This window comes from Saccopteryx bilineata, chromosome 2 (assembly GCF_036850765.1).
Source record: "Saccopteryx bilineata isolate mSacBil1 chromosome 2, mSacBil1_pri_phased_curated, whole genome shotgun sequence".
In the NCBI taxonomy this organism is placed as follows: domain Eukaryota; kingdom Metazoa; phylum Chordata; class Mammalia; order Chiroptera; family Emballonuridae; genus Saccopteryx; species Saccopteryx bilineata.
This window is the reverse complement of record NC_089491.1, coordinates 54,826,941-54,851,236: the sequence shown is the minus strand read 5'-3', so window position 1 is coordinate 54,851,236 and position 24,296 is coordinate 54,826,941.

The following is a 24,296-nucleotide window of genomic DNA, read 5'->3' as shown; positions in this document are numbered from 1 at the left end:
TATGTTGGCTTTGAGGTTGGACACTGTGACAGAGCAAGGGGTGATAGGGTACTCATAGTCTAGGTGCCTTTTACCCCCTGCAGACCCAGATAACTTTCAAAAGAGGCCTTGGATAGAAGCAATGGAGCGAGGATGGAGTCATGAAAGTCAAGGAAGTCTGATAATGTTTCTTACATGCTTAGCATGATGCAGCAGGAGGCTTCAACATAAAATAGTTATAGAAAATCAAGTTATAGAAAATAAAACTGTTTCTTGAACATCTGAATCTGTTAATTGACTCATGTCAGCTGTTTTAAATTATTCGAGCTGTATTAGTTAGGCTAGACTAGTGCTGGCTGTGGCAGGAAAGAAACCCAGAAATCTCAGTGGCTTCACATAGTAAACATATCTTTTTCTGTGATCAGAATTTGCCATGGTTGAGCAACCCTTCTCATCTTGCAGTTACACCATTGGAAACATGAGAAACATGGACTTCCTTCTCCCTGTGCTACCGAAGAAAAGTAGCTGGAGAAAGCACACCAGTGCTTAATTGCTCCAGGCTAGAAGACACACGTTATTTCCATTTATTTATCCTATCCTGCACTAGTCATATGGTCTGAAACTAATTGTAAGGGAGGACAGGGACAGTGAGAAATATAGAGTAGCCCATAGATATTTGGTGAACACCAACCATTTATCATGCACAGACCCATGTAGTTGGACAAAAGAGAAATTCTACTTTGCCTTCTGCATTGCAATACTTCCCTTCTTCCAGTTAAATGCTATTTTTATTCCTAGTGCAGAAGAAGGCTTCTTAAATTCACAACTTTTGCTTTTGAGATTCACAAGGAGAGGAGATACACACATGAGACTGACAGCTGTGTCTGGGTCATGCCATGATCTCAAAGGGGAAATTCGATCACTGTCAGAGGGTCCTAGAGCAGAGCCTTGCAGAGGATTAGGGGGAAACTAACAGTAAGAGTTAAGTGTGAGCAAACAAGCAAACAAAACAGAAAGGGGACATCTGGATCTAAAATGTTATGTTGGCTTTGATGTTAGAGATTGTGATAGAGCAAGGCGTCAAATTTGTATGTTCAAATCAATGTTTAATTGGTTTCTCTTTCCTCTTTCTGCTCTTTTTCTCTAGAAAGGTTATGACCAATGAAACAGGGTTAATTGTGTGACTTAAAGGAAAACCTCATCAACTGCAATTCAAAATTGGTATTTAAAATTAAAATCTAGAGCTATTTAATAATTGTTCCAACAATTCAATGGCACCTTGCTTTTAGTCTGTCATTTGAACCAACAATTGAATTGAACAGCAGTAAATCAACAGTTTGATTTCTGTGGGCTCCTTTTTACTACTAGAAAATGTCTTTGCAGGGAATGTATTAATATGGCATAAAAGTGTCATTTAGGATTATCCCCTGAGGAATAAAGCAAGGATCATTTCAGAACCTATAAAACATAAAACATTCTCTTAGTATCTGCAATGTATTGTCATACTTTGCAGATATCTTCTGTAATCACAGAAACATATAGAATGTCAAAGATTCCCTTAAAGCTGGAATCTATCTTGAGAATTCCATCTTGTTAGACTCATTTGACACTAGATTGAAACTTCTCCCCAAACAGGAACAGAATAAAATAGGACTCACGTCTGGAGCTATAAGGGTTAAGTTTTTTTTTTGTTTGTTTGTTTTTGTTTTTTACTTTAGTGAGAAGACAGGAGATAGTGAGACAGACTCTTGCATGTGCCCTAACAAGGGTCCACCCGACAACCGATGGTCAAATCAACTGAGCTATTTTTAGCGCTTGAGGCTGATGCTTGGATCAACTGACCGGGCTATCCTCAGTACTTGGGGCCAACATCCAACCCAACTGAGCCACTGGCTGCGGGAGAGGAAGAGGAAGAGAAGGGAGAGAGTTAGGGGGAAAACAGAAGATGGTCATTTCTCCTGTGTGCCCTGACCAGGAATTGAACCCAAGATATCTATATACTGGGCTGATGCCTTATCCATTACCAGCCAGGGCAGAGTTAAGTTTCTAACTGAATTTCCAGTGACTCAATTCAATGACACCTACTGGTATCTTTCTTTAAAAGTCTTATAACATAGGCTTTTATTCTAGTGTAAAATATAGAAAGAATATTGTATTAATTTGTTGGTTTGGTAGCATAATTCTTCCCCAATGACACAAACATATGTAAATGAACATCTGATTTCTGCTCTTAACATGCTATTTCAGACTTGACTTACAAAAAAAAAAAAAAAGAGAGAAAATGAAAAGGAAAAACAAAAAAGATTATAGATTGCTACATTTTTCTCTTTCACTAATGGTGCAAGTTATTGCCCAGGTCTTGATTTAAAAAATCTTTAGGTTAGATACTAAATGATTGTCATTTATCATATCACAGAATTTGTCATATAGGTCTGGATGGTTTATTGTTCTGTATGCTGCTGATAAATCTACAAGACAGCTACTGTCACCATCTTTCTCAAAATTATTTTCCATATGCTGAGTGTTTTGTTTTGTTTGTTTTTAAATAGTTATCTAGTACAAGTTCTTTTTTTCTGGCTAAATTGAGCTCATATGAGCATTAAGTATTTTAAGAAACAGAAGTAAAAATGTAATGTTAAGGGTACTATGAGATATCAGCTTAAATTTCTTTGGCTCATAAGCATTATTCTTTGACAACACAGAATTATTATACTTTTTTGTACAGTAATCAAGTATTGAAGGGTTGAAGAAAAAATGTTAGTGAAACAATGCCTAAAACTGGGAGATTGGATCAGGTTTTTTTATTCTTTGCCACTTATCTATGTCAGTAAGCTCAACTCTTTGCTGTTCTTCAGCGTTGAACTTATTTAAGGAGTCATAAACATGGAAATAATTTTCTTTCAAATCAGTTTGCCATCTGATGAATGCTTTATATTACTTATCTGAGATTTCCTATTAAACAGATGTTCATTTGTTGCCTGATTTACTCTAACATCGTTAAGATTATTCTTCCAAAAAAACCCCACAATATTCTTTCAATTTGCGGATGGTCTACTATACTTTCTTGTCACTACTGGAAACATTTTTAAAACTGTTTATCATTTAAACAGTTTCATTCATTCATGTGACAGTTCAGCCTTTCTTACTTGGGATTATTTGTTGGAGAAGTATTACCTGTATTAAGCTTGTATTGTGGAAGAATTTTAGAACTTGTTAAAATAATTTTTGGGGTTCAGTTTAATATTGACACATTTTAAAGAAAACAAGTAAGTTGAAATAACAGGTTTTTATTTCTGCCATCTCCTGGTATCCATCAAAATGCTTGAAACATATTGAACTCTTTACTTTTCCTTTTTTGCTGTGTAAATAAAACATTAAAGCTGGATCCAACCTGGTGATGGGTCAACTAAACTCCATGAAAAATGCTCAACACTATGTAAGTATCATTTTACATATTAACTGTTAAGTTACAAATACTTTTAGGTTCTTATTAGTTTTCTTTTTTTATCATAGTTTTCAACATGTATTTTATTTTTTGATTGATTTAAATTATCTATTTTATGATTGAGATACCGAAGTTTTATTAGTGTAGCCAATGTCTTCCATTTGGTCTTTATCTAGTTTATATTATTTAAAGATTCTGTTATTTTGTTGCCAGAAAAAATCAGACTCTTCCATGATATTTCAGGGACTGAATCTACGGAATACATGCATAGAAAAATTTGACATATTGTGGCAAAAGTTATTGGAGCAAAAACAAACAGAAAAATGAATGCCCCCAGGTACACCATGCCATGTCTCATCATAGGCCTGCACTTGTTCCCACCAAGTCCAGCAGGAAGACCAGGGCCCAGAGCTGCCGTGCCATTAGCTCAGTTTTTGAGACTCCAGTAGTCCAGAACGGGCTCTGTTCCTGTCCTTCCCTCTATCTGTGTTGCACGTTGGCCTGCAGCTGTTGAAAGAGAGAGGGAGGGGGGAGAGAGAGAGAGAGAGAGAGAGAGTGCAGGTACCAAGACAGGCCTTTGTTAAGCTTTGATTACATTTCCTTGGTCTTGCTTGTAAGTAAGCTTTCTTTGAAACTATTCAATCCCTTTCCTGGAACTTCTCAGGGCTATGTTGGTGACTCCTCCTATATAATCCCTAACTTTGTCTCCTACCATTTATAGTCACCATTTTGGCTCCTACTATACATGCCTCATAGTTCTGCTTTGTCATCTGGCTTCTACTGTGCATGCCTCATGTTGGGCAGATAAAATATATTATGCTCCCTTTGTTAAAGATGGCGCTGCCCATGTGGAAGCCCGTCACCCGGGTGATGATATTAGTTGCCCTTATGCTTGGAATGGGCATAATTATATTAATGTGTGTTGGGGGCGGGCTGTGGGCAGGCAGGATCCTTGTAGCCTGGGGCTTGGTTTTAGGATTAAGCCTTTCCCACCCTTTTTGATGTGGGGTGGACTTTGTATCAGTGACTTCTCTATTTTGTATATTGGATTAAAGGTTTTGATTTCTGCACTATATAAAGTGGGGCAGACCGGGAGCTTGCTTTCTTGGTTCCTGAGATTAGCATTAGAGGAGAGAGCAGGAAAAGGAGAGCAGAGAAAGGCCATGTGGAGGAGGCCAGGAGAAGCAGCCAAGATGGTGGAGTGCTGAGTGAGAAGCCAGTTTGTGCAGAGTTTGTGCAGGGAGAAGGAAGGAGATAGGGAACAAAGGTGAATAAGTCTGGTGAGGTAGAAACCTTTGATTCTAGGAAACTCGGATAAGTCAGTAGCTTTGTGAGCTCTGAATGAGTGGATTTTGGAGCCCAGTGTGTGTTTTACTTGCCCGCCGGGTGCAAACTAGGATTAAAAATAATGGCCCACCAGTTCTTGGTTCCGTTGTTTCATTACCATTGGTCCAAATCCAATGTGGACCTGCATTGGCCAGGCTGCTGTGATGATGGCCATGCCTACTGGCGATACACCTCAGCAGAGGAATTTTCCCCTCACTATGTATTTCTCTCCCCATTAATCTGAGGGAATGGGAGATTGTTCCCTGGGGAAATTGGAAAAGCTTGTCTTTCCTGTCCACTCCAACACTCATCCCTTTGGTGGAGCAATGCTGGCTATTCCCTGGCGTGTCTAAAGCTGTTGTTTCCCAGTTAATCCAGTTTAAGTGTACATCTAACTCCCTCCTCTTTCATTATTATCTAACTAGCTGCCTACTGTAACAGTTTTGTTTTATTCTTCTAACATCTATATTCTTACTAATTTCAGTCAAGGGTTGTATTTCTCTGAATTGTGAAGCTTTTGAGTCATGCTTCAACACCACTCATATATCCTCAAACCTCAAATAAAGTTGTCTTTACTTGACTAGTATGTTGTTCTGATTAAAATGAAAAAAAGAAAAGCAGGGAGGGGGAAGAAAAGAAAACAAGTTTAGAACATCAAAAATTCCAGATTAGATTTAGAGATTTCTTTGTTTCCTGACCCAACAATCCCACTTCTGGGAATATATCTTTAAAAACTGGAAACACTAAGTGGAAAAAATATATGCACTCCTATGTTCATTACAGTGTTACTTACAATTGCCAAGATCTGGAAACAGCTCAAATACCCATTAGTAGATCAGTAGATGAGTGGATAAAAAACTGGGGCAGATTTACACAATGGAATGAACTAATTGGCTGTAAAAGAAAAAAAAAAAAAGGAAATCTTACTCTTTGTGACAGCATGGATAGACCTGGGGATTATTATGCTAAGTGAAAGAAGCCAGTCAGAAAAAGACAAATACTATATGATCTCTCATATATGGAATCTAATAAACAAAATAAACTGATGAACAAAATAGAACAGAAGCATAGATACCTGGAACAGAGTAACAGCGGTCAGAGGAGATGAGAGTTGGGGATCTGGATGAAAAAAGTTAAGGGCTTAGCAAAAAAAAAATTATGTGTGTATATATGTGTGTGTTTGTGTGTGTCTGTGTGTGGCTATAAAACACATAAACACAGACAACAGTGTGGTGATAGTCAGAGGGAAAGAGGGGTGGGGGAGGTGGAGATGGACAAAGGGGGCCAAATGGAGACATAGAGACTTTGCTTGGGGCAATGGGTGCACGACGCTGTGCACAGATAATATTTACAGATAATATTAAGTTGTACACTTGAATGCTGTATGGTTTTGTAAACCAATATCACCCTAATAAATTCAATAAAAATTATGATGAATAACAACAAAAAAGCATAATTTTGACCTTTGTAAGTGTTAACTTTATCAATATTGTTTTCTTTAATACTTCTAAATCTATTTTTAAGAAAAAATGAATTTAGAGGCTTGTATCCTTAAGTATTTTCAAATAGCAAAGAGTTATTCTTTAAGAAGTACAACACTATATAGAAAAATCAAAAGCTTGGAAGCAAGACTTGACTTTAAATCTTAGATCCATAATCTTTTTAAAACATAACCCATTTTGAGTTTTAGAGTCCCAATTTCTATTTAGAAATATTTAAATGTAAGAGTTATTGGCGGTTTAAGTTAAAAAATATGAGATGCTCAATAACTATTAGTGATTTGTTTCCACTTTTCCCCAACCCATTCTGCCTTCTCTTTCATATCTGTTTTATGTAATAATTATAGGTCAGAAGTTTTAGTAGTGTGTTGGTAAATGTTTAACACTTTCTTTTAGTGAGGAAAAGTCTTGATTTATGCAGTTTAGCAATTTCTGCAGAATAAATATTCCCACCACAGCCCATTAGAAGCTACTAATGTGATGTCACTGGTGGAGGAGCTGGGAAGAGATGCATGCAATGCCCCCCTACAAACTGGTGGAGTAGCCCCAGCACTACTAATGCTTAATACAGAAGGCTGATTCCTTTAGTCCTTCTTTATGGCCTCTTCAAAGTTCATTGAAAAGAGAGAAGATAGAAAAGAATCACTTGGCAAATGAGAAATTAAGCATAAATAATAAAGAGGAAATATTGCTATGGGTTATTTACAGGTTCCAGTAAGGGTAATACTGTAGAAAGGCCAAACATTTGCATTACGAGTTTTGACTTTTCACTGTCTCTCATCTACCCTTTGTTTTATGTGGTTCTACTTGCTGATTATATGGTATTAAATAAAATATAGTAGTTTTCTTTTCTGTTCTTATGGTGTTTGCATTCTTGCAGAAGGGAGACTTTACTAATACACTAATAAAAGCATAATTACAAATTATGATACTTGTTATGTAGAACGTGAAATAAGTGCTAAGGTAAGTATAGCAGCTTACCTTAAATAAAGACCAATGTGCAAAAATTTACAGATAACATTACACTTAATGAAGAAAGACTCAAGGTACTCCTCCTCGAGGTTAGAAACAAAGTAAAAAATTTATGCTGTCATCATACAGAGTGCTAAAAGCTTTACACAATGTAAAGTAAAACAATAAATAAAAACATTTAAGTTCTTGGAAAGGTTAAAATTATGCATTAAATTTTTTTAATAGTGGGGTTATTGCAATGATTTATTTCATCTTGGGTGAATTTTGGTAGTTTGTATATTGTGAGTAATTAGTCCATTTTGTCTATTCCTAAAATAAATAAACTAGCAGTAACTTTAGGTCAACAGAAAATGTATTTGTTTCTTGACTGAAATATTATTCAAATCAAAGATTCTGTATTAAAATTTTTGTGTGTTCATTTCTGTAACTAGATCTTTTATCTATGATAAGAGAACCCAATTTATTTCCCACTGTGGTCCATTGTCATGTAAGTACCAAGTATAATTTAATCCCACCTGCAAGTAAAACCCCTACTTTCAATTTATATTTTCTCCTTTAAGAAATGGGGGAAAAATTCTCTAACTGAGCATATTTGTGTGTTTTCATTTATGGGTTTTTATTCTGTCCCATTGTTCTGTTGTTCCATTCTTCCACCAATATTATATAACCTTTGTTGTTGTAACTAAATAAAAAATACTGAAATTATGAAAGTAGGAAGCCTGATTGCTTCAACTTTATTCTTTTCAAAGTTGTTTTGGCATTCCAGTTCCTTTGAAATTCTATATAAATTTTAGAATAGTACTTTGTTTTGATAGAGAGAGAAGCAAGCAGACAGACAGGAAGGGGTAGAGAGAGAGAGGGTAGAGAGAGAAATGAGAAGCATCAACTTATAGTTGCATCACCTTAGTTTTTCACTGATTGCTTCTCATATGTAACTTACCCATGGGTCTCAAGCTGAGCCAATGACCCCGGGGTTACTCCAGTGACTTTGGGCTTTAAGCCAGTGACCCCTCAGTTCAAAACAGAAACTCTGGGATTATGTTCATCATACACTGCTCAAGCCAGTGACTCTGCGCCCAAGCTGGCAACCTCAGTGTTTTGAATCTAAGACCTCAGTGTCCCAGCTCAACAATCTATTCACTGCGCCATCCCTAGTCAGACAATATTACTGTTTTTTTTTGTAGATAGAAATCTTTCTGAGATCTTAGAAGGAATGATATTAAATCTACATATTAACTTGAGAAGAACTGACATCTTTACTATGTTGAGACTTTTAAACCATGAATAGAATGCCTGTCCATTTATTTGATTTTCTTCAGATTGTTCATCAGCATTGCGTATTTTGAGCATACAAGTCCTCTTTGTGTTTTGTTAGATTTAAATTTATTTTATTTTTAATATTATAAGTAGCATTGTACTTTACATAAATACAATTGATTTTTATGTTTTTCTTGTACCTTATGACCTTGATGAATTTACTTAATATTTTTGGGTGTGTTTTTGTTTTCCTTGTGGTTATCTCTGTAAATAGTCACATTGTGTGCAAATAGGGACCATTTAATTATTTAGATTAGTCCTTTCAGATTTGTATATCTTTTATTTCCTTTTGTTATCTCATTTCATTGTACTTTCATTTCAAAGCTTTTAGCACTCTGAATGATGACAGTATAAATTTTTTACTTTGTTTCTAACCTCGAGGAGGGTACCTTTAGTCTTTCTTCATTAAGTGTAATGTTATCTGTAGGTTTTTGCACATTGGTCTTTATCAATTTGAGAAATGCCCCTCTGTATCTATTTTTTTTCTGAGTTTTTATCATGTAAGCGTGTAGAATGTTGTCCATTTTTTCTGTATCAGTTGATATGATCATGTAATTATTCTTTTAGATTCTGTTAATAAGGTGAATAAGAATGATTGATTTTGAAATATTGAACCAGCCTTGCCTGTTTAGAATAAACCCCACTTGGTCATAATGAATAATTCATTTTATATATTGATGAATTCTGTTTGCTAATATTTTGTTAAGGATTTTCCCATTTATATTTTTTGGAGGATGTGTCTCTATAGTTCCATTTTTGTACTATGTACAAAATGGTCTTTGGTTTTGAAAACTGAATAATACTGCCTTTATAAAAGGAATAAGGGAATCTTCCACCTTTTTCCTGTTTTCTAGGACAAATTGTGTTGAACTGGTGTTAATTCTTCATTAATATTTGGATAGAACTCTTCAGTGAAACCAACTGGGCTTGGAGATTTCATTTTGGGGAATTAAAAATAATACTCCAAGAGCCATCAACTATGTTATAATAGCTAGTGAGTTAAAAAGTTGGTAGACATAGCATTTTATCCTTGAATCCTTTGTCTGTGTCCCTGAGATAGATTTACACAAGGATTGGAGTACCTTGAAACAAGAAAATAAATAGCATTTACTAACTTTTCTGTTCATTTTAAATGTTTAAAACTTTTTTTTTTGACCAGCAATAACAGCAATTTGTTGGATTGGCAGGGGATGGATTTAGGTTGCAAGCTTAGCTTAAAAGCACCACTGTTGGAACAGTGAGTATGGTGGCTTGTAAAAATTAAGACTAATGTTTTGGTGGAGGGTGGGGTATTGCTATAACTTTGAATTCTGTGATGCCCTCTTGCTTATATATTTCCCTTAACTTTTCAGATCTAGTTCCTTCCTTTGATCACCAGTAAACATTTCTTAAAATTTTTTTCTGAAGTTAGAAGTAGGGAAGTAGTCAGACAGACTCCTGTATGCCCCCAGGCAGGATCCACCCGGCATACCCACCAGGGGGTGATGCTCTGTCCATCTGGGGCGTTACTCTGTTGTAGTTGAGCCATTCTAGCACCTGAGGCATAGGCCATGGAGCCATCCTCAGTGCCTGGGCCAACTTTGCTACAATGGAGCCTTGGCTGTGGGAGGGGAAGAGAGAGATAGAGAGGAAAGAGAGGGGGAAAGGATGGAGAAGCAGATGGGTGCTTTTCTTGTGTGCCTTGACGGGGAATCAAACCCGGGACTTCCACATGCTGGGCCGATGCTCTACTGCTGAGCCAACCGGCCAGGGCCACCAGTAAACCTTTTAGGCCTATTCTCCCTTTCTAAGTTACTTCTTTCCCTTCCAGAAGAGGTACCTTTCTCAAGATGGCCAGTCAGGCTATGCACGTATTCATTCCCTTTCTCCCTACTGCCCAGATCTCAGATATATTTTCATGCAGTATTTCCAAATAGGGAGTGAGGAGGAATTATTTTCTGAAGATAATCTTGTTTGTGTTCCACTCCTGCTTTTATTCTGATATTCTTTTCTGTGCCTGGGCTACCTCTGTCTCTCTCTGCTCAGATATAAAATCCAAATCTGGGTCTACTTGCTTTGCATACTTTCTCCCAACTATATGTAAATAGCATTTGTGTTATTCTCAGTCTCTTATTTATGCTATAGACATTGGTTGTGGGGTTTTTTTAAATTTACTTTCTTTCCTTCTTTTTTTTTTTTTTTTGATGTGTATGGATTTTGGAGAATGTATGTCATCTCATCTGACAACCAACCTCCTATTCATTTTTTTGTGTCTGAAAAGAAATATTATTTCTTTCAGTATGCTTTCCATCTTATTCTTGTGTATTACCAGAGCACTCATCACAGTCCTTACCACGCTGTACTGAAACCACCTTTTAACTCTTCTGTAATCTCTTTCACACAGTAAGCTTTGAGGAGTTTGTCATGGTCATTCTTTCATCCTCCGCTCAACAGAGGGATCAACAGCTATTAGACCCTCAATAACTATTTCTTGAATGAATGCCTACATTCTTTCTTAAGGAGGAAACAAGTATAGGGCATTCTATATCTTGTGCCCTGAATAAGGGATGTATGTCTGCAGATAATTTCAATAGAAAAATATAAGCAACCAAAAGTCTGTCTACTCTTTATTATTGTTATACATCAATAAATGTAAAGAACATTATAACATTACAACAAAATGAAAATGTAAATAACATCTGTTGAAACAGATGTGTCTTCTATGTGGTACACAACTGTTATTTCCATATTCAGAAAAAGAGACATATTTGGTCTGCCATTTCCTTTCCAAGAGTCTTTTCTTTTAGAAAATATTCAGAAAAAAGAGAAAATTATTTTATGATTCTTCTGGGATACTCATGAGATATTACTTCCTAATCTTCTGGTGCTTTCTCACTGCCTTCAGCTTCACCATGACTAGCTCACCTTGCTGCTAGTTATTTTCTGCAACTATTGGAAAGACTTCTTGCTGCTAGACATCTGATCTCCCTTTTCTTTGAGCATTTACTTTAAATAAAATCTTGCAATTGTAAATTCTTTTTCTGCTTCTTTAAGGTGTAAATACTCTATAATCTGGGAATGTGTTTTGTTTTGTTTTTCAAGGATCTGGAAGTCATTTCTTTGAAATGTAACCAAGGAACAGCACCCTTGTGGGAGGATAGGACTCTAATTTAAACAAGCCCCTATCACCAAACACTGACTGCCTGGTCTCATTGCTACACCTCCCAGTTAATGTCCTCCAGCACTTTCATACTAGCTCACCCCAGTGCTTCACAACTCCCTGGCCTTGTTTCAATTTAATCTCTCTTCCCATTACATTATTTTTATTAATTTTATTTAGTCATTTTTAGAGAGGGAGGAGAGAGAGAGGAAGAAAGAGAGCAAGAGAAGGAGGGACGAGCAGGAAGCATCAACTCCCATATGTGCCTTGATCAGGACAGCCTTGGGATTCAAAACAGCGACCTCAGTGTTCTAGGTGGATGCTTTATCCACTGTACTACCACACACAGGTCAAGCTCTTTCCAGTCTTTCTCCCCTTGTTGCAATAATCTTGAATAAAGTCTTCCCTGCCTATTTAACCAGTTCAGTGCAATTTTCCTTTGACACTTTTCTTACTTTTTCTCTGTAAAAATATGACTAAAGCAGTTTGAGTTTAAATAATATCCAAACTTCAACAAACAAACAATATATACAAAGAAACTATAAACTCTTTCCTAAATAAGACTTTATTAACAATTTAAGAGAAAGGTGACTCATAATTCCATAGAAATGTTCACTAACAGGCATATTGGACATTGTAACTTTACTCTCCTGTGTTCAGGTGTGTATTTAATAAAAATGACATGACAACAATAAACAACTAAAACATCCTCTTCTTCAGTGTATTGACTTGAAATTTATGGTTGTTATTATTTTCAGCCTTTTTGGAAATTTTACCCTTTAGCCTCAAGAATTGTTCTTCCTTTAGTAAGCTTCCCAGCTTCGTTGCATACCTGTCAATAGTGTATAGTACATTTCTTTAAGTTGGAGCATTCAGTCAATAGTGCTCTGTACTCTGGAGATAGTCTGGGAACATAAGCACATGTCACAAAACAGTCTAAGGTAGTTGTGGACACCACAAGTCAACTCCACTTAGAGTTTTCACCACCAGCATGAGTTTCAGACATGTTTATTTATTCCTCAGGTTTGTACAAGATAACTGCTGAATCTTACACCGAAACACATTTCCCAAATGACACTTATTATCAGAGACATTATATTCTACACCCACAAGAAGGAAGAGAAATAGTATATTTCTAATAGCCTACATAATTTACAAGGCTGCCACTTTCACAAAAAGTTGTATCTTTGCATCATCATGCAGAACATTGAATTATTTTCCTATTTTTCTGTCTCATCTACTTTGTTCTTCTTTGGGTGGCCAAGAACAAGAAAGGGATATGTCCTGGAGTCAAATAGCAACTCCTTTTACTACACAAAGAATTGAATGCAGTTTTGGCTGACAATTTGTAATTCCTGAATTCAATTTTTAGCTAATGGTTATCTTCACATTTTAGAGGGAGAAAAATGCCTATTATTCTGGCTAACATAAAAGAACAAAATGCTTAGGTAAGAATTAAGCAGACATGTAGTTTTTCTAATTTTAAACATGAGTTATAAAATAATGTATCTAGATTTTATCTAAAATTTGGTATTACAGCTTATTTATTTCTGTACCTTTCCTACTACCTATTATATGATTTTAGGCTCATCAAATTTATACAAAATATGAGAACCTGAGACTATGATAGGAAAGCGGTATTTTATCAATAAAAACATTCCAATAATACCTGTGAATTACAATTGTTTTCCAAAAGCCTTTATACATTTTTTATGATTGTGGAGGTGCCATTATAAGCATACTTATTGCCACTATTCTAAAATAATTTTGGGATTTCAAAACTGACTTTGGTAATGAGAGACCTTATTCCCAAGAAAAAAATAGCTTCTTGGAATTCACAATTTATGAATTTTTTTTTTTTTTTTGTGTGTGTGTGTGTGTGTGTTTTGATTTTCAGAACGAAAGTTAATGAACACTGGTAAATTGGCCAAACTACAAGTGAATGAACAGCTGCTTTTATGACTTTCTTTGTTTCTACAGATACGATAGTAGTTTCTTTCAAATAGTACACTTAATTTTTAACCTCTTAGTTCTTTAATCTAACTTTTCACATTGTAAGAGAGTAGAATTTATGAGCCAAATTCTAGTTCCAGCCACTTATGGCAGTATTGGTTTTCTGTGAGGTATACCCAGTTAAGATTTGATTAGCTTGACTTATTCAGGCTAATTTTACATCTAAGTAGTTCTGTGATGTTTATATAAAGAAAATAGAAGTACCAACACAACCACCTGATTTTCCTTCCAGATTAAACAAAACATCTATAATTTTTTAAAGATTTAAAAGCCTGAATTATATCTAGAAACTGTAGTATTTATCTGCTGTTCTTAGGAGACTAACCTGGTAAGTACTGAGGAAGTTGGGTTGAATGTACTCAGTCGTCTAAAATCTTGTCTGGCTCTAGGATATAGAGAATATATTTTATAATAAAAACAGGGGCATAGCCTTTATATAACCCATTGGAGATTTATAACTTATTCCGATGTAATTACCATTGTGTGTTTGTGATGGTTATTTGGGGATTATCTGGAAGATATCTTCATCTTGAATGATTGTCACTTCCAAAATATTCATTTTGGATTCCTACTTTAGATCCTCAATCAAAAAAAAAAAAAAAAAAAAAAAAAAAAGAGTAAAGGCCCTGGCCGTTTGGCTCAGTGGTAGAGAGTCGGCCTGGCATGCAAGAGTCCCAGGTTCAATTCCCGGCCAGGGCACACAGGAGAAGTGCCCATCTGCTTCTTCACCCCTCCCCCCTCCTTTCTCTCTGTCTCTCTCTTCCCCTCCCACAGCCAAGGCTCCATTGGAGCAAAGTTGGCCCGGGCACTGGGGATGGCTCTGTGGCCTCTGCCTCAGGTGCTGGAGTGGCTCTGGTCACAGCAGAGCGATGCCCCAGATGGGCAGAGCATTGCCCCCTGGTGGGCGTGCCGGGTGGATCCCGGTTTGGTGCATGCGGGAGCCTGACTGCCTCCCCGTTTCAAGCTTCGGAAAAGTGCAAAAAAGAAAAAAGAAAAAAAGAAAAAAAAGAAAAAGAAAAAAAAAAGAATAAAAATATTGTCTACCACTAACAAATCAGGTTAAGAGCCATAATTTTCATGATTTTTTATCTGATGAAATTAAAAGTGAACGATGTGAGGATTCCATTTCTGTTACTTAACAATCTTGTGACCAGAAAATGAGTGTTGGATTAGATAATGTGGTAAACATTCCTAGTGTTTGCTAATATTTCTGCCTATTGCCCTATTCTAAAATACTCTTATGTCCTCCTGACGTTGAGTGGCCCTATCTATGACTTTTTGGAGTAACTACATGAGAGCTAAAGTGATATGGATTGGTTTTGACCTATGCTATTCTTCCTTTACATAGGAATTGCAGAAGCACATATTGAGGTAGCAATGTCCCAAGGTTGAAGGCGCCCAAAATGCTCAACCATCGTATAAGGGGCAGATGTGATGGGGAATTATCGAGTGTTTCCGTGAGTGATTAACTTTTACTGTGTTAAGCAATGGGGTTCTTCTGCCTGTTACTACAGCATTACCTATACTATTCTACTTAATGTAGATAATTTCTAAATTGTCTCTCACTGTTAGGATTTTGTGAGCTATGATAAAGTGTGCATGTCTGAAACTGCCACAAAATAAATGAAAAAGACTATTGGCTCATGAGGCTGGTAATAGAAAACATGTTATTAGATACAGAATTTGGAATACTTCACAAATAGCAGTCACATCTACTATGCATTTTTCCAATGATGCACATATACAGTGTCTTCGAGGTTTACTAATAGGCTTTATCTCTTGAAATTACATATTTTACAATATTCCTCCCCCCTAGCAAACAGCTACTTAAATTAGAACTTAAAACAGATGATAAATAGTGTTCAATGAATTTAGTATGAACTGTGGAATTTAGTCCACTTTGAATAATTCTTGACATGCAAATGTTATGACAGTAGTTATTTGCAGCAATGGGTTTGATTTGGTCTTATGAAAGATGGATAGGCTATGGGATGGAGAAGGTTATTAGCTTCGCTGTGGAAATGAAATGTCAGCTATCTGCTATACTGTTCATCAATAATAATTCAGGGTTGCCAGCTTTTTAGGCCTGGTCATATTTTATTCAAAATAGAGTTGGAAGACTGTGATCTAATTCATACTATTATTAAGTTATCAAATTATTCTTTGAAATTATTTGAGCAATTATTTGGGTTTTAATCTTATAAGTACTGCACCTTGATCAATGAAATTTTTAAAAATACAGACAATGAGTTGTTCACTTTCAGTTTTTGAGCTGAAACCTTACTGACTAAAAAGATAAAAAATACTACTGTTTATATATATAGCTTTTTTTAGTATTTATTGCACTATGTGGATTTTTTTCTAAGACATTAGTACACTGTATATCTCAATATTTCTCTTAAAGTAACACATTCATATGAATTCAGAATATATGTAAAACTTCTAGAAATAAAACTGTTTCATAATAAGATACTTAGTTTAGATCAAATGTTATTTCACTGCTGTGAAAGTGGAATTAATTTTCTTACAATTAGTAGGCAACAATATAAAGAAATACATGTAATCTCTTAATTCTATACTAATCTTTCTGCTGTCTTTTATTTTTTTAATGATTATTCCTTAGATAATTATTAAGTGACTATTCATTTATATATATAAAAATTATAATACCAAGTTTCAATTGTTTAATGACTATTTATTCTGTTCCAAAAATATCTATCTTATCATTATTTTCCTATTTATTACTGTTGTAAATCATATGTTTTTCCAATTAAATGGCAATTATGCCAATTCCATTTATTTAATAATACCTATTTCCTTGCTAATTTCCAAATATTCCTCTATTATATGTAAACTTCTCTCATTTAAGTTTGGGTTTATAGCCGAGTTTCTAAAACTTTATTCTCCAGAATTACCAATTCATTGATGAAGAAATCAGAGTTTAAAATGATTGCTTTTTTCAAATTCACACAGTTGATAAGTAGACCAAGGGCAATTAAAAAACTGAATTGAAATTTAAATGATTCTTGTGTCTACATTCAAGTATCTATGCAAAAACAAGAGAATGTCAGAGTTGCTACTTCAATGTGCAACAAAAGAGATGAATTGTTATGGAGCAAAGGGATGAAGGAAAAACATCTTTATTTCTTTTAAGTCAGAGCAGGTAGTTACAACTCTTCCATCAACAAAAATTGGGGTGGGGGTAAAAGACAGACTCAATACAGATTGTTTCACGTTTCTTCACCTTAATGAACAGAATAATCAGACAAGGATATTCAGCTTCAGCTTTAGTCAAGTATACAGATGTAGAATTTCTTGTGAAAAAAAGTTAATTATCACCTGAACAGGCAGTGGTGCAGTGAATAGAGCATTGGACTGGGACATGGAAGACCCAGGTTCAAAACCTGGAGGTCGCCTGCTTGAACACAGGCTCATTGGTTTGAGCAAGGGCTCATTTGGCTTGAGCACAGGCTCACCATCTTGAGCGCAGGGTTGTTGGCGTGAGTGTGAGATCATAGACCTGATGCCATGGTCGCTAGTTTGAGCTCAAAGGTCCCTGGCTTAAAGCTCAAAGTAATTGGCTTGAGCCCAAGATCGTTGGCTTCAGCAAGGGGTCATTCACTCTGCTCTAACCTCCTGGTCAAGGCACATAGGAGATAGCAATGAATGAACAACTAAGGTACTGCAACAAAGAATTGACACTTCTCATCTCTCTCCCTTCCCGTCTGTCTGTCCCAATCTGTCCCTCTCTCTGACTCTCTTTGTCAAAAAAATAAAAATAAAAAGTTAATTATTTTATTTATTTGATGAAAACAAGAGTTAACCATCAGCCGTGGCTTAAAGACTGTTAGGGAGGGAGTATGAAAATCATCTTTATTTGCTAAGCCTGTTTCACAGTACCCTTGTGCTCAGAAAGCTGATAGTCAATGTACAATGTGTGCAGTGTATCACATGTGAGCTACTGGCACTGACAGTACTGAAAGTAATTGGCCTGTTATAAATTACAGGACAAACTTATGATTTGTCATTCCAGAAGGAGAGGCCTGTGAAAATCATGCCAGGTGCACACCATAGATCAGTGTCAATATTCATGATTACATCTGTGAGTAAACCTATTTCATTTTTCTGTACATCCAATAAATTGTGTATCTAGATAGAAGATTTATCTACTGTTAGGTAATGATTGCTGGTATAAAAGTAATATTTTTCTATATTTTTTTGGTGATACTTTCCACCTTTCAGTAAGAAAGATCAAGAAAAAAGTTGCAAGCATACATTTAACATAATGGGTATTGTTTTATTTAAATAGCATAATTTACATTATTAAAGAAAATGAATAGAATGATATAATAAAATGAAAAAGCAAATGGAACTTATTCCAACATTTTTTTCTTATCTTTAAGAAATTTATGGCCCACTAGTTTGGGTTATTATTATTTTTTTAATCTAGTACAATTTGCTGTCACTTTTTTATGTCATATTGCTACTTCATTCTATACTTTGAGAGGCAATAAACTTATTCAGCCTTATTTCATGATCCATATTGTAGAAGAACTATCTTCTAGATTGGTCTAGTTTGGTGACCTAAGAAATGTTTTCTATCTCTCAATGATTTCCACTTTTCGGTGTATATTATTGTCCAGTGAAGCAATTTCTTTAATCAAGTGTTTTATCTGGAAACAGGTAAGACATAATTTTACTGCTGCATATATAGCTCACATGGCACCAATATAAAATAATTAAGTAGATGATACAGTTGTTGTTCACAGATATTCAATATAAAGCTCTCTCAAAAATTTATATCAAGGCATGAATTTTTCTAAATGATGACAAGGGTGATTCTTTAATATATATATGTATAAATCATACATGGGAACAGTTATACTATGGTTATGTTTGGTCATGTTTGTGTTTACTTGTTTAAATATGATCATTGATTTTTATTTTTTAACTTGTTTTTACACTTTTTTTTACAGAGACAGAGAGAGGGACAGATAGAGAGGGACAGATAGGGACAGACAGACAGAAATGAAGAGAGATGAGAAACATCAATCATCAGTTTTTTCTTGCCACACCTTAGTTGTTCATTGATTGCTTTCTCATATGTGCCTTGACTGTGGGCCTTCAGCAGACAGAGTAACCCCTTGCTCGAGCCAGCATTCTTGGGTCCAAGCTGGTGAGCCTTGCTCAAACCAGATGAGCCTGTGATCAAGCTGGTGACCTCGGGGTCTTGAACCTGGGTCCTCCACATCCCAGTCCAACGCTCCATCCATTGCGCCACTGCCTGGTCAGGCTCAACTTATTTTTTTTAATTAAAAATATATATATATATCTGTTTTACTTCTGAATCTCAAGTTCAGAGACGCTCTTCTGATGGGGATGATTTTTGATGATTCATTGACTTTATTTCATTTTTAAAATTTATTGGGATGACATTGGTTAGCAAAATCATACAGATTTCCTGGGCACAGCTTAACAAACCACTATCTGCCCTCCACATCATGTGTTCTCTGCCCTGAACATTGTCTCTTTCTTTTTTCATTTTTTCCACCTCCGTCCACCTCTACCTAGATCCCATACCCATTTCCCTCTGGCCATCACCACACTGTTGACTATTGTATGTGCTTTGTGTATATGTGTTTTGGCTAATCCTTTCTCCTTCTTTCATCCAGGCTTTCTACCCCCACCCCCTCTGACAGGTAAAAAGTCCAAAACACTAATTCAAAAACTTATATATACTCTTATGTTCACTGCAGCATTATTTATAATTGCCAAGACCTGAAAAAAGCCCAAGTACCCTTCGGTAGATGAATGGATAAAAAAGTTGTAGTACATCTATGTGGCCATATGGAATACATTGAAACCATAAATAAAAAAGAAATCTGACTTTTTGCAACAGCATGGATGTACCTAAAAATTATTATGGTACATGAAATAAGCCAGTCAGAGAAAGACAAATACTATATGATCTCACTTATACATGGAATCTAGTGAACAAAATATAATAGTAACAGAGGCATGGACACATGGAACAGACTGATCATTAATTTTTAAATCAATCAAGTGGCATTTTTTGTTTATTTAATATGAAAGTTATCTCAAAAGTTTATTCTTACTAGGTAACTTTCTACGGCAATTCATTCAAGAGTAAGAGAAAAAATATATTTCTACAGGTTGTACTGAAATTATTGTTTAAATCTCAGATATAGACTTGTATAAATAGAAGTAGTCATTGTTGCTAAATATTGGTGTGATTTGTAAAGTTTGCCCTGTCTGACTCCTACTTGAATGTTTCTATCCCCCAAAATCCATGTGTTAAACTAATCTCTGATGTGATGGTATTTGGTGGTGAGGACTTTGGAAGGTGACTAAGATCATAGGGCAAAGCCCTCATGAGTGGGATTAATGCCCTTATAAAAGAGTCCCCAGTGAACCCTCTTGTCCTTTCTGTCAGGTAATAATGAGTGAGAAGATGGCTCTCTATGAACCAGGAAGTAGGCTCTCACTGGGAACAGCTCTTTGATTTTGCATTTCCCAGCCTCTAGCGCGGTGAGAAGTAATTTTTGTTGTTTATAAGCCACCCAATTTATTGTATACTGTTATAGCATACTGAACAGACTAAGGCACTGACCTAATAAAAAAAAAGAATTTTTTCTTTTTTCATTTTGAGAATGAAGCTGGTTATTAGATACAGAGAAACAGCAAAAAGTTGCAGAAAATCATGAGTGATACTACCATTAACCTACTATTCCAATTAAAACATTCAAGTCCTTTGGTTTCTACCTTTCATTCCTCTCCTCATCCTTATATCTAATGGACTAAGTTCCACTGAGACTTTAATATATCTATTGTTACCATCTTTGGGCAGATATTGTAAGTTCATTCTTAGATACTAATTGTAGCCTCTAGTGGTCTCCCAGCCCACCTCTTACTCTTCCAGTTAATCATGGTGATAGCTGTCATTCCCATCAAGTAACACTCCTCCTTAAATCTTACAGGATTTTCTATTCTCTATGATATAAAATCCTGACTTTTCAGTTTGGCATCCTTTTATATCAATGATTTTCAACCTTTTTTGTCTCGTGACACACATAAGCTAATTATTTAAATTTGGTAGTACACCAAAAGGTATATTTTTAACTGATTTGACAAAAAATAGGTATAATTCTGATTGATTTACAAAAAAATAATATTAATTACTTATGCCTTTTGTTTCAAAGTGACTTTTTAAAAAAAATCAAATGCCTATATATGTATATAAGAATTTCCATTACCAAGAATTGACCAGTCGATGCAACTTTATTATACAATGTAACCAATAAAATACAACTCTATTTTATGACCTATATTAATGGTGTAAGACAGGCCATTCACATCAGATGGCTATTGTGTTGGCTGTTGTCATTTTACTTTAGAGGAAAGAGGTCAGTGTCCTGACTAAATAGTCAAGTATTGCATGTTTTAAAAATTCTTGTGGTGCAGTGGTTGAAAATCACTATATACTTCTTCTAAAGTCAGCTAACAATCTCTGAAAACTATCTAATTACTCCAGCAAGAAAATACCTTCCTTTTCTGAGTGCCCGAATCTTTGTACTATCTAATGCTATTAACATTTGGCAATGAATTCTAAGTGCCTTGAGTTCATGAACTGACTATGCCATATTATTTTTATTTATTCTTTACAATGTTTAATAGATTGCTTCACATGTGAAATGTATTTAGTTGTTAAATGTATGAATTAACATGACTTTGGTTTAGGATCACTGTTTTTCATTTAATACAATTTCTAATAGTTTAGCTCAGTGTTTTTACCTTTTTTTTCCCCCATATTTACCCCAATTAGGAATCATTTTAGACACATTTTCCAAATGACCTTTCTGTAAAATAACACAACAGATATATTATATATCTGTTTATGCATAAAATATATTTATTTATGCATAATATTTATATGTAAGAAGCATGATTGTTTTTACCTGTTAAGAACCAAATATTCCTCTTTGAGAATAGATATTTTAGTCCCTTCATTGAAAGCCACTGCCATTTACATATAAAATAATCTTGCATAAATTATGACATTGCAGAGAAGTGATGGGACAGAGATGTTTTCTGAAAGAAAGGAGGGAAGGGCTGATTGTTTACCGAACATCTCCTAATTTGCCAAACGCCATGCTAGGTATTTTGCATATATTATTTCATGAAATCTACTAAAAAGCCTACACAGTAAGTTAAACTATTTTGCTCAAATGATCCACTTTTTCCTATAATTTCAGGCAGTTAATATTGACTAAGTATGGTTTACCTTTTGAGATTTCTTGTCCTTTGAGCAGTGATTTTCAGTGTGCTAGAGTGGTTCAGAGACAGTGCATTGCCTAGAACAAAACTTTCTTTATTCAAACAAAAGATGCTTCATGTTTAGCTGAATTATATTTAGAAGATTCAAATTGTATTTTTTGTGTGTGAAAAAAGAAGCTTATTTTTTAAACAAAATTTGCAAACTATTGTCTAATTTCCCTCAACTTGTTTTTAAAGATGAAAATCTGAGTCTCTGAGAAGTTAGATTTCTTGCTTCTGGTTACATATTAATTTAGTCGTATAATGGAAGTAGATCCAAATGTTTATCCAGGGAACAGATTAATCATCTATAAAAAAAGAGAGTTTACATTTGCCCTAAGACATTTTTTTACTCTGCTTAGATCTTAGGGCAATTGTTTATTAAATAGATATCCTTTCTTTTTTTTTTTTTTTTTTTGCATTTTTCTGAAGCTGGAAACAGGGAGAGACAGTCAGACAGACTCCCGCATGCGCCGGACCGGGATCCACCCGGCTCGCCCACCAGGGGCGACGCTCTGCCCACCAGGGGGCGATGCTCTGCCCATCCTGGGCGTGGCCATGTTGCGACCAGAGCCACTCTAGCGCCTGAGGCAGAGGCCACAGAGCCATCCCCAGCGCCCGGGGCCATCTTTGCTCCAATGGAGCCGGAGCTGCGGGAGGGGAAGATAGAGACAGAGAGGAAGGCGCGGCGGAGGGGTGGAGAAGCAAATGGGCGCTTCTTCTGTGTGCCCTGGCCGGGAATCGAACCCGGGTCCTCCGCACGCTAGGCCGATGCTCTACTGCTGAGCCAACCGGCCAGGGCCTAGATGTCCTTTCATTTTAATTACAAATAAGTTATTTGACTAATCTTCTATAGTCTTCTGATCATGAAGATTTAGTACTTACTCTAAACTGAATTATATTCCTTGATTCACTGTCATGAGGATTTGTCTGACCTTATCATAAGAAAGTCACCCAACTAATGACAATGTTTTGGGTGGCACATAATGTATATGAACATCATTTTGATTTTTTAAAAACGCTAGTATTCATCAAAATACCATTGATAAAACTAAGTGATGTTAATTGAAAAATATTTTAAATTATATCTTTATATGTTTTGGTGTGTTTGCATATTAGGTGTAGGTTCTTAAAGTTGTTATCATCTTATACTTGCTAAAATTTGACTCTCATGTGAACTGGTTCCTTTTTTATTTTTATTTTTGGAAGGTCATGTGGAATGAAAGTAAATCAGTTATATTTACATTTTTACTTTTTAAAAATCTATAATGAATAATCTGAAGCATACTTTCAGAATTGCATGTCAAATGCAGTGATAGGTGCTTTTTTGATGACACGAGATTAATAGTGGATAGAGTAACAATTAATGGGATGAGTACATCATTGGTTTCTGAGAAGAGTGGAACATAAAAATGGATCTTCCTGGTTCAGTTTTGTGTTATTCCTTTACTTCTTCTCCACACACCAAAGGCGCCTGCCTCAAAACTCACAAACATGTTAGCATTCTCTCCTCTGAATGTTGGGAAGAGCATTTTGCTTAGTCTCTTTTATGGAATGTATCTTTTTTCCTGTTTTCTAGTTGTCTGTTTATCTCTCCTGCCAGATTACCAGCACTCAAAAAAACAGAGCCTGCAACTGCTTTATTGTTTCATTCCTTCTTTCTCATGATTATGGCATATGGTCCAAGAGTTGATAAATTAATACATGGAACAGGCTCAGTGAGGTGGTTTCTTTCATTTTTTGTCTTCTACTGCTCTCAAAATAGAAAGCACCTTCCACTTTCCTCATTTTTTTCTAACTAGTTATGTTGAGAGTATGAAAAGATGCCATTTTCACCCAATATTCTGCTAATGCTGCTGAGAATGATACCAGTTAATTCAAATTGCAAGGGCAGTTTTTAAGATGTTGACTCTTCTTCAAGATTATAACCATCAACTTAGTGCATATAGTTCACAATGTAGCTGTCAGATGGCAGCAGCTTCCAATCAATATCCACCTGGATTGGATTCAACTTGGTGACCTACAAGTGAATATTAATCCCTTGAGTTATCACTTCTTCAGGAAAATAATATTTTCTGCTTAAATAAGTAATTTATGATTGCTTTTAAAATCCCCTGGTTGTCAACATGTTTGAGAAGTGAAAGTTCACATACAGATGTGTAATTTTATTTTATGAATGTTTGTTAATGTATTTAGAGGTATATAAAATATATTTTCTTTCAAAGAGCATACCTTAATAGGTAGGAAAAATTTTTCTTCTTTGTATTATGTG